The 12,091-nt window shown below is 44.4% G+C and overlaps 1 protein-coding gene across 3 annotated transcripts in view; it reads right to left on the reverse strand.

Moving 5' to 3' along the window:
* Positions 1–12,091, reverse strand: part of RALY (RALY heterogeneous nuclear ribonucleoprotein) — an 83,118-nt gene that overhangs the window by 38,237 nt on the left and 32,790 nt on the right. For 2 of the 3 annotated variants that reach the window (XM_007446823.1, XM_007446822.1), the window contains exon 2: positions 7,748–7,830. The exons of the other annotated variant lie outside the window; for it this stretch is intronic. The gene's annotated coding sequence lies outside the window, so the exon portion shown is untranslated. The remainder of the gene's footprint in view (positions 1–7,747; positions 7,831–12,091) is intronic. 3 annotated transcript variants of the gene reach the window in all.

A 12,091-nucleotide genomic window follows, 5' to 3' on the forward strand; every position in this document is an offset into this window, starting at 1 on the left:
TTACCCTATACTTAAAAACATATCATTAGAAGAGGGTCTCCTTAAGAAGGCCCTAGCAGTTGAGTAGGAAGGGGTGAGGAAGGGCACAAGTGGGCAGAGGAGGGCTCAGAAAAGGGCAGAGACTAAAGGCCTGCCCCTTTTGCAAATGAAGACTGAGTGGAACCCAAGGCCAGGGACAGAACCCTTTCAGGGAGGGCTTAGATTCACTGGTCTTATCAAGACTAAGGAGTTGGACTCTAGCCCCTGACTCTGCCACATAAAGGCAGATGCCTTCAGTTTCCTTAGACTAAAATCTCTACAAGTAACGTACTTTGTAAACTGAAAAATGATTACAGATTTGAAGACCTATTAGAGCAATCTTATTCTTAAATCTTTTATATTATTCTCCTCTCCTGCCAGGTCCCTGAAGGAGGCTCATCACACTTGAGATGTACAGACCTTCTCTCTTCCTTCCTTACATTTCAGAGTTGGGCATACAAGGGGCTTATTGCTTGGAATATTCCCCTCATTCAACTTCGAAAATGACAAGTACACTTCTTACTAGGGAGTCCATGTTCCATGTTGAAGATGGAAACCTGGCCTCTCGCTTAGTGATTGGACCTCTGGGCCACACACGTGGATCCTAGAGAAGTTGCTTTGAGGCAGGGCAGAGCAGAAGAAACTCATGGGAAAATGCACTGAAGGCATGGAGATATTCCCATTATACTAAAGCCACTGCATACCCCTTCCCGGGCACTCTTGAACACTCTACCCTCCTGGAAGGGTAGAGGCCAGAGGAAGATGATACTCAGGAAAGAGCTTACTATACTAAATGCTTGGGGTCTATGGAAGGAGGAGGACCTGAGTTCAAAACCCAGCTCTTTCACAGACTAAGTATATGAACTCTGGCAAATTCATTTACTTCACTGAGCCTCAGCTTTTCCCTCTGGAGCTATTAATAACTTAATGAGTTATAAAGAGTTATAAAGATTAAAAGTTATAAAGATTAACAAAGATAATTTTAACTTAAAACACCTATGACAATAACTGGCACATAGTAGGCACTTGATAAATGTGACTTCCATCAACAGGGAAAAGATGACTGAATGCGATTCACATGACAGGCAGGGAGGACTAGGGGACGAACCCCAGCAAGTAGATCAGAGTCGTGAGTGGCTCAGAATGGGAATGGGCTGATTTGGAGAGTCTGTTGTGCTATTCTAAGAGCATCTGGATCCTGTACCAGCCAAAGCAAATCAAACAGGAGTGCTTATGAAGAGCTTCTTTCTAAAACAAGTACAGGCTGTGTTACTGGCACACGCCACAGGGGAATTGAGAAGACTGCTGGCAGAGATGTTAAGAAAGCTGACAAGCTTTCAGTTCCAATCTTTGCTACTACCTACGTATGGGTACAGCTGACCTTGGCTCCAGAGGAGAAAACCCTGGACTGAGACACAAGAGACCTAGGTGCTGGTCTGAACGTGACTCTGAGCAGGCGACATCATCTCTCAGGCCTCAGTTTTTTCTTTCTCCTCCAAATAATAACAATTCTTTACATGCCTACTCTATTATCACTATCCTCATTTTCTATGGGAAATTAAGAGAAATTAAGCTAATAGAGGCAGGCATCTGAATTCCAGGTCTGCTGTTAAAGCCAGTAGTCCTTCCACTCTATGGCACCATCTCTCAGTGTTAACTGACGGGGTGAAACCAGGTGGACCAAGGCATTTGAGGACTTGAAAATTTTATGATTCTTAGCAGCCTGAAATTGTGGTTTCAAGAGCATTCTAAATATATACTGTAGTGCTAACCTGTTAGTTAAGAAAATGAAACCCTCAACACAAAGGGCAAAAGCTGAGTACAAGCCAACTTGAAAGCCAGAGAAGAGCAGACAATGAAATTTTAGGAAGCCTTGAAAAGGCGCTTGGAGAATACATCACCTCATTCATTTTACAGATGGGGATATGGAGGCTGCAAAAAGAGAAATAGCTTGACTGGGAACACCCAGAAAGTGGGTGACAGAGCACAAACTGGGTTCTATGCCGCAAGGACTCTCTCATACTCGTTATCTACTCAGTCTCCAACATTCCAGGCCGTTCTGATTTTCACATTGATATTTTTTTTCCAAATGCTGAGTGACAGGCAGGTCACTGCCCCTGCAGTCGACTCGCAAACACTTCTCGTTGTAGGTAATGGCTCTTCCTTTCTGTGTCTGCTGCAGCGTTAAGCAGGACTGAATCTGAGTCTTCTCTTTTGGCCCCCTCCTCTTTTCCTTTGAATGACAGACAAGTGCCTTTGGAGGCACAGAACTGGAAGAGACATACCAGCAATTATAGAGCAACTTTCTACTGCATTCCCTCTTTTTGGAGCTGAGGAAACTGAGGCCCAGAGATATTAAATGCTCTCCCAAGGTTGAGTTAGTAGAACAGGCTTAAGAGCCTGGGTCACAATACTCACCTTCTACTACAATCTGACACTGAACACAGGGTATCAGAATTTATTTCAACCACTAGTGGCTGAACACCAATCCAGGCCAGGCATTTTTTCATCATCTCCTATTAGCATCACAATAACTGTATAGGCATTATTGTTCCCATTTTGCAGAGGAGGAAACTACAGCTAGGAGAGGTTAGTCACAAAGGAAATGAATGTCACAGCAAGGATTCAAATCTTTGGCTTTAAAGCTTCCTCTCTTTCCCCAGCAGCATACAGCCTGAGGTTTTTAAGAATATACACAATGGTGGGAAAGATGGAGTTAATTAATCTTCCTAAAGACCAGTTATCCTGTAGATAACTTTGTCTATTGCCCTATGCACTTAAGTACACTAACTCTTGATATATTATGCTAACTGAGGAGATGGGGAGGGAGATGAAGGTAAGGGAGACCTGTAGAGACTCCTGATACAACATGACAGATAACGCAAAGGAAGCAATTTCTGCTTTTGTGTTAATGTGATCTTTTGCAGGATAGTTTTGGGGCTTTTTTCTGCATCTGCCCCATTAGGTCATAAGTCCCCTTTACTCATGTCCTACTCATCTCATGATTCTGGTATCACACTTGCTGATGGACCTTGGTTTCCTGATTTATGGTTTCCCAGCTTGGGTTTTTGATCTCTTGGCCTTATTCTTAGGCTCAGATTCCTACCTCTCTGCCACAGTCAATGGCCTTAAAACTGCCCTCTAGGAGCTGTCAGTCACTCTTCTGTCAGGCTTGCTGCTCCAGTGGGACACAAACATGCCTCATGAATACAGGCAAAAATCTTCAACAAAATATTAGTAAACCAAAACCAACACCATACAAAAAGGATTATACACTATAACCAAGTGGGATTTATTCTAGGAATGAGGTTGGTTTAAAATCCAAAAATCAATAACATAGTGCCATGTTAGTAGAATAAAGGATAAAAACCACACAAACAAAATCCAACATCCATCCATAATAAAACCTCTGAGTAAACTAGAAATAGAAGAGAACTTAACTTGGCCTGATAAAAGAAGTCTACCAAAAAACCCTACAGCTAACATCATACTTAATGGTGAAAGACTGAATGTTTTTTCCTTAAAATTGGGAACAAGAGGGCTTCCCTGGTGGCGCAGTGGTTGAGAATCCGCCTGCCGATGCAAGGGACACGGGTTCGTGTCCCGGTCTGGGAAGATCCCACATGCCGCACAGCGGCTAGGCCCGTGAGCCATGGCCGCTAAGCCTGCGTGTCGGGAGCCTGTGCTCCGCAACGGGAGAGGCCACAACAGTGAGAGGCCCGCATACCGCAAAGAAAAAAAAAAAAAAAAAAATTGGGAACAATGTAAGCGTGTCTGCTTTCACCAATTCTGTTCAACATTGTACCAGATGTCCTAGCCGGTACAGTCACGCAGAGCGATTTTATGGACGTTAAGATTATGTCATTCCTCTACTCAAAACTCTCCAGTGGCTTCCTGTTTCACTCAGAATAAAGCCCTACATGATCTGAGCCCCTGTCTACCCTTGTGACTTCTTCTCCATAATCCACCCTCCCTATTGCTCACTTCATCTCTAGCTACACTGACCTCCTTTTGTTCCTCAGGACACTAAGCGTGCTCCTGTTTTAGGGCTTCTGAACTTGCTGAACTCTATGCACGGAATGTTATTCCCCAAGATGCACACATAGCTCATATACTACTTTAGCTCGTGCATATTTCTGAACAGATTTTATTTTCTCACAGAGGCCTTCTTTCATCACACAGTCCCTCCCTATTCCCTTACCTTGCTTTATTTTTATTCCTATGTATTCATTTGTTTATCCTCCACTGGAATTTAGGATACAAGACAGAAAACTATTTTCTTCACTGCTACATTTCAAACACTTAAAACTGTGCCTGGGGCTTCCCTGGTGGTGCGGTGGTTGGGAGTCCGCCTGCTAGTGCAGGGGACACGGGTTTGTGCCCCGGTCCGGGAAGGTCCCACGTGCCGCAGAGCGGCTGGGCCCGTGAGCCACAACTACTGAGCCTGCGCGTCTGGAGCCTGTGCTCTGCAACGGGAGAGGCCGCGACAGTGAGAGGCCCGCACACCGCAATGAAGAGTGGGCCCCACTCGCCGCAACTGGAGAAAGCCCACACACAGAAACGAAGAGCCAACACAGCCAAAAATAAATAAATAAATAAATAAATTTACTAAAAAAAAAACAAACAACTGTGCCTGGCATATGGTGGACACTCAATAAATTACACACTGAATGAATGGACGTCTTTAAAAAGATATTCGTGTACAGGAGAATGAATAAAGGCGGGGTTGGGAGGGTGGGAACCACTGTCCCAAGAGTCTGAGAAGGACCAAGGTTTTAGGTCATGGAGGAAGAGCCAGTGTAGAATAGAAAAAACTTGGTTCTCTAAAGCCAGATTCTTCTAAGTTCTAAGCTTAGGTCTTCCAGTCACTGCCTGTGTATCCCTCTCTAAGGCTCTGGAACTTATAAAATGAGAATATCACCACCTACCTCCCAAGCTGTTATGAAAACAAAATCAATTTATGTAGAGTATTCAATATAGCACCTGATAATATAGTAGATACTACAAATAATTAAACATTCACTGATACCTCTGTCCCTCAAGAAGAACCTAGAACTACCTTAAAAATTACCTAGCTCCACCTTATTGAAATGCATAGATGTCTATAGGGCTGTTGCCCCTAAAGTTTGACCTTCATACCCATTTTAACTTCTCTTTCTTTATCATTCTTCTTTTACCTCTCCCTTACTGTTAGCTTTCAGCTCTCACCTCTAGCTGCTGCTAATATAGCAGCTCCTCCTCCCCTTTTTATACGCCCGCTCTTAATCTTATGGAGGTTTAGAAACCAGATTGCTAAGCTTGTTACAACAAAACGTAAAAATAGGAATAAATTAGTGCTGTGCAAGGTCTTAAGGATGACAATGCTTTGCTACCTTCCTGTTTTTCAGTTGGACTCTGGAAAATTGAGGATGTTAGATAAATAAGATACTATATGGGTATCAGTATATTATACAATCTTTTACATAGCATCATTCATATTTTAAAATAGTCAATAGTGGAACTTTTTCACAGGGCAGTTGTCACGAAAATAAAAGCCAAGCTTGATGCCCAGGCCATGTAAAGGCCAGAAGCTATAGAACATTAGATTAACCAAGACAGAAAGAGAGGACAGCAAGAGTCTGGAGATTCAGAATAGGAGGGAATGTTGGCCAGTGTGGATTCCAAGAGCATCAGGTTGGAGGACAGATCCCTCTGTGCACCCTCAGGCAGGCAGAGGGAAGAACAGAATGTCCCTTGTTACAGAGTATGAAGAGAGTGACCTATGTCACTGGCCAAGAGCGAGAGAAATGGTGGGAAAATTGGAATGCCCACGGCCTCTGATAAGATATGAGACTGCAGTACAAGTGCCTTTTTCACTAGCAGTTGGAGGGTGGGAGTTGGGGGAAGGCAGGGAACCTAGGGCCAGAAGAGGAATAGCCCTCCTGTTCTAATATGCTGGGGATGGACTCTTGAAACCAACTATAATATCTGTACTGGCAGTGGCCTTGAAGCCAGGCTGTGTGAGTGCATTTAAACCTGCACTCTGCAGCCCACATGCTGCAAATCATGGCTGCCAATGCTGCCTGGCTTTGTCTCTGTGCCCTGGAAAGACTGAACTTGTAGAAAGACTGTACTTCTGGTAGGGCCTGTAGAAGGAGAGGAGGAGAAGGGCCTGGGAGAAAATTTACAGTGTAAATTTCCAAGGCAAAACCTTCCCTTTCACCTTTGGGGAGTGGGGTGGCAATTAGGTCAGGGACTGAGATGCCAAGGATACTTATAACACTTTCTTCTCACCTCTCATTTCAGTCATGCTGTTTTACAGTTCACAAAGCTTTCCAACTTGCATCTCCCATTTGATTGTCTACAATATCCTGTATGGTTGGTGCACACAAAATAGACATATGGGTGCAGTGAGGCACTCCAATTTACAAATAGGGAAATGGAGACTATCCAAGGGCAAATACTGAATGAGAAGACAAAAACCCAGGTTTTCCAACTGCAACTCAGCTCTCCAGGTCCCCATCTGTGCTGGCCCAAGTGCTTATGGAATCCCACGTGTTATAGATGTTTTCTTCTCCTTCCAGTCATATTTAGCCTTGGCCTCCGCCTGCTTGAAGGCTCTTCCTTTCCCCCTCACTAAAAATGCCATTGCTCAGAAAGGACCCCCCAACTCTTGCCTGCCCTGCTGGGCCCTTCAAATAACTAGACCTCCTTCCTGAATCCCTAAGGAGGTCTGTTTTCTTGAACTTTATAAGAAAAATCATGATTCCAGGGAGATTAGCATTCCAAGGAAAGCCTGCCAAGGCAGAGAAAACAATGTATTCACAGTTAGACTGACCTGGGTTCTAATATCAGCTTTACGGATTCCCAGGTGTAAACCTGGGCAAGTTACTTCAGTTTCCTGAGTCTCAATTCCCTCATCTATAAGATGGGGTTTTGTCTAGTTTAAATGGGATCCATAACACTATTGGTTCTTTTTTTATTTTTTTTTTGCGGTACGCGGGCCTCTCACTGTTGTGGCCTCTCCCGTTGCGGAGCACAGGCTCCGGACACACAGGCTCAGCGGCCGTGGCTCACAGGCCCAGCCTCTCTGCGACATGTGGGATCCTCCCGGACCGGGGCACGAACCCGCGTCCCCTGCATCGGCAGGCGGACTCCCAACCACTGCGCCACCTGGGAAGCCCACACTATTGGTTCTTAATATGTTGATTTCCCTTCCTGTTTCACCACCTGCAGTCTTCCTTCTAAGATTCCCTGGACTTCCCTCTTCACACAGCCCCACTCTAATCACTCCGTCCGCACCTCCATTGATGATCACATTCCGCAGGACTGATAAAACCACAGGATTTTCTGAAGCTGACTCTGGGCTTGGTAGGTCACAATCAAGACTGAAATCAGGAAAAGTCTCTAAGGGCTATGAAGTCACATTAAGAGAGCTTATGGGAGAAGGGGTTTAGTTACCAGGTCCAGAATACCCCCAGCAGAAAGCAGCTGGCAGAAGCTGGAAGGAATTGAGCATGCTTTGCTTTATTCATGGCAAATGATCCCACCCTGTCTCATGGCAGCTCCAGGAAAGCAAGTTCAATTCTCCTCCCAGTACAAAAGGCTGCCTATGACAGTCTCTTAGGCATGGAGTAGGAGAGTAATTATCTGTAAGTTACCTGTACTAAGGGTAAAAATAAGCCCCAAACTAGTTACCTTGTATCTTGGCCCAAGTTTGCCCAGAGTTTGCCTAGGCACTCTCACTCACCAGTACCAAGGCTGAGCTCAGCCAGCAATTTCCTCTTTTGCGTTACAGGGTCAGCACCAACTGTCTCAGGGAAGAGGGCTCACCTATAACAGAGAGAAATCAGTCAGGGTCTTGCTCAGAACAGGCATGAACTTAGGTCAATGAAGGCATGCAAAGTTCCTGCCCTTACATGTCTTGCATCCTAGCAAAAGATAGGGTAATAATTAAATATATAGTTTCAGGTTGTGCTATAAAGAAAAATAAGCAGAGTCAGGAAAGAATGACAAGGAGTGAGAATGAGGTCTATTTTAGATAAATCCGTCAAGGAAGACTTCTCCAAGAAGCAATTGCTACACAGAGACCTGAATAAAGTAAGGGGGTTAAGACCTGCAAAGATCAGAGGGAAGAGTGTTTCAGAGAGGGGAAATAAGTGCAAAAGCCCTGAGGCAACAATAGGCAAGAGTAAGCTTGTTATGCTAAAGAACAAGAAAGTCAACACAGAATCAGTGATGGGAAGAATGAGGTTCCTCCAGGCTTCAGTAACCTGGAACCCAGCTGGGACAAACTTTCAAGCACTCTGAGACTGATTTCAGGTTTCTCTGCTCACCTCCTCCTCTGCTGGGTAAGGGACAGAGAAACTCCTATATATTTCTTGGAATGTGGGGTAGAGAGAAAACAGAGAAACCCCTATGTGTTACTTGGAATGTGGGGTAGAAATGACTGGGGTAAGGAGAATAGTAGCACATGCCAGGCACAGCTGTAAACCCTTTATTTGTATTAACTAATTTAATCTTTACAAACTCTTGTAAGGTTGGTGTGTTATTACATTTCCCCATTTTACTAATGGGGAAACAGACAGAGAAGTTAAGTAAATTTGCCCCAAGTCACACAGCTAATAGATGGTAGACCTGGGACTTTAACCCTGGAAGTCCAACCTCCAGGGCTTGCCTTCTTAACCACACACTATACCACTTCTCAAAAACAGAAGAAAAAACACAGGAAACGCATTCTCCAGTCCTAGCTGACATGGCTCACAGCCCCCATTTATACCCAAGTCTGAGATCCTCTCCATTTACTTGCAGGCCAAGCTTTTTACTGAATACCAGTTGAATGACTCCCGAGTCCTTCAGCCAGGTGGTTCCAGAGGATACTGTGATCACAAAGCTATGATGATAACCACGACAATAGCCATTTAATAGCCACTAACATTTAATGCACACTTTGAAATAGACTAGGTACTGGGCTAAGCACCTTACATGTACTATTTTATTTCAGAGAAGGAATGACAGTTGCTCTAAGACCTGGGTAGAGGGATCTGTGGGGGGCTCCACTCCTGGAACAAAGCAGCAAACACAAGGAACTAAAGGATCCCTATAGGCCAGGGTCAAAGCACAAAGGCAGACGTACTAATGGGTGGGTGGTAAAGGAAAGGACTATCAGCACCTCCAATTAACATGTCAACAAACTGAACTCATCTTCCATTTCCCAGCCCCCATGTTTCACCAACAATTCTCCAAAGTACATTTTTTTAACATCTTTATTGGAGTATAATTGCTTTACAATGGTGTGTTAGTTTCTGCTGTATAACAAAGTGAATCAGCTATATGTATACATATATCCCCATATCCCCTCCCTCTTGCGTCTCCCTCCCACCCTCTCCATCTTACCCCTCTAGGTCGTCACAAAGCACTGAGCTGATCTCCCTGTGCTATGCGGCTGCTTCCCACTAGCTATTTACATTTGGTAGTGTATGTATGTCAATGCTACTCTCTCACCAAGTACATATTTAGACTCCAAAATGTTCACTCATGCTCTCCAACCCCTTCTTCCCTCATTCCCACAATTGCCAAGTCCTTGTAGCGGTTTTTTTTTTGTTTTTGTTTTTGTTTTTGTTTTCAGTCTCTAACAGCTCTACATCCAAATCATCTTCTTTATTCCCTACTGTGTCAACTTCCTCTTGGTTCAGGATCTCATTATCTCCTGCCTGCACTGCTGGAATAATTCTTAGAATTTATTGACATTACAAGGACAGGCTGTTACAGCAGCCTCTTCCCTGGTCTCTCTTTCACTAGTCTCCCCCAACCCTTCCTGTTCCAATCTACTGAGCCCACACTGCCAGACTAGTGTTCCTAATGCCACTCCCCTGCTCAAAAAAATGTCATGGCTCCCAATCACCTCAGCCTTGCTCTCTAGACCATGGGCCTGGTCATCATCTACCTTACCTCTGCTGTGGGCTTTCCAGCTCCCATACTTTTTTATCCATGTTGTTGCCTCACCTGGAATGCCTCTCTTCATTTGTACATATTCAAATCCTTCTTTATCTTCAAGGCCTAGCAATTCAGTGAAGTTATCCTGAACCCTTTCTTACCTCTCTGTCATGTTCTTGAAACATCTCTGGCTGTGACTACTATCTGGCTCTGACCTCACCATCCACTAAGGCTTCAGAACACTTCCCCTGTTGTTCTTCCTTGTAAAGATTCCTACTGCTTCCAGACAAGGAAAACCTAGTCAGTTAAGATTTCTGTTCGAATTCCTACTACATACATACATTCATTCATTTATTTATTCATTCATTTATTTATGGCTGCATTGGGTCTTTGCTGCCGCATGGGGTTCGTTCATTCATTCATGTATTTATTTATGGTTGCGTTGGGTCTTTGCTGCTGCGCGGGGGCTTTCTCTATTTGCAGCGAGCAGGGGCTGCTCTTTGTTGTGGAGCAGATGCTCTAGGCGCATGGGCTTCAGTAGTTGTGGCGTGAGGGCTCAGTAGTTGTGGCTCACAGGCTCTAGAGCACAGGTTCAGTAGTTGTGGCGCACCGGCTTAGCTGCTCCGCAACATGTGGGAACTTCCTGGACCAGGACTCAAACCCATGTCCCATGCATTGGCAGGCGGATTCTTAACCACTGTGCTACCAGGGTAGTCCCCTACTACTCTTATCTTACTCTAGATCTATCTCCTAAAAAGAGACCTGAATTTTAATCTGAGCCTCAGATTCCTTAACTACAAAATGGGGATACAATTCCCATCCAGCCTACAATATAGGGATTTTGTAAGAATCAATGTGACAACAGGAGAGGAAAGGGGAAGGGTTGAGATGGGAGACCCAGCCAAATCTTTAACAGCTCTTTTTGTCAGCTGCAAAACCCCAAGTCTTCTACCCAATTAATCGAAAACAATTCCTGGGCCTGCTTAGCCATGGTCACAACTCTGGGTTAGGGGTTATAGAGGATGCAGGGATGAATGAGAACAAATCTTATCCTTAGGCTCCTGGCAAGAACTGCAGAGTCAAGTCCTGGTAGGACTGTGTCAGCTTCCTACAAAGGATGACTAAGAATATTAGGCAGACTATGGAAAACAGTATGGAGGTTGCTTTAAAAACTAAAAACAGAGTTACCATATGATCCAGCAATCCCACTCCTGGGCATATTACCTGGAGAAAACTCTATTCGAAAACATACATGCACCCCAATGTTCACAACAGCACTATTTATAATACCCAAGACATGGTAGTAACCTAAATGTCCACCAACAGATGAATGGATAAAGATGTGGTGTGTACACACATACATACATACACACACACACACACACACACACACACACGAAATATTACTCAGCCATAAAAAAGAATGAAACAGGGCTTCCCTGGTGGTGCAGTGGTTGGGAGTCCACCTGCCAATGCAGGGGACACAGGTTCAAGCCCTGGTCCAGGAAGATCCCACATGCCACGGAGTAACTAAGCCCGTGCGCCACAACTACTTAGCCTGCGCTCTAGAGCCCACGAGCCACAACTACTGAGCCGGCGTGCCACAACTGCTGAAGCCCCGCAATGAGAAGGCTGTGCACCGCAATGAAGAGTGGCCCCCACTCACCGCAACTAGAGAAAGCCTACGCCCAGCAAAGGAAACCCAACGTAGCCAATAAATAAATAAATAAAAAGAATGAAACAATGCCATTTGCACCAACATGGATGGACCTGGAAACTATCATACTAAATGAAATAAGTCAGAAAGAGAAAGACAAATACCATATGATATCACTTATACGTGGAATCTAAAATATGATACAAATGAATATTTACAAAATAGAAATAGACTCAGAGACACAGAAAACAACTTATGGTTACCAAAGAGGGAGGGGGGTGGGAGAGGAATAAATTAGGAGTTTGGGATTAGCAGATACAAACTACATATAAAATAAACAACAAGGACCTACTATATAGCACAGGGACCTATATTCGATATCCTGTAATAAACCATATTGGAAAAGAATAGGAAAAAGAATGCGCGTGCGCGCATGCGCACGCGCGCGCACACACACACACACACACACACACACACACACACATATAACTGAATCACTTT

The sequence above is a fragment of the Lipotes vexillifer genome, unplaced genomic scaffold (genome assembly GCF_000442215.2).
Source record: "Lipotes vexillifer unplaced genomic scaffold, Lipotes_vexillifer_v1.1 scaffold75, whole genome shotgun sequence".
NCBI lineage: Eukaryota > Metazoa > Chordata > Mammalia > Artiodactyla > Lipotidae > Lipotes > Lipotes vexillifer.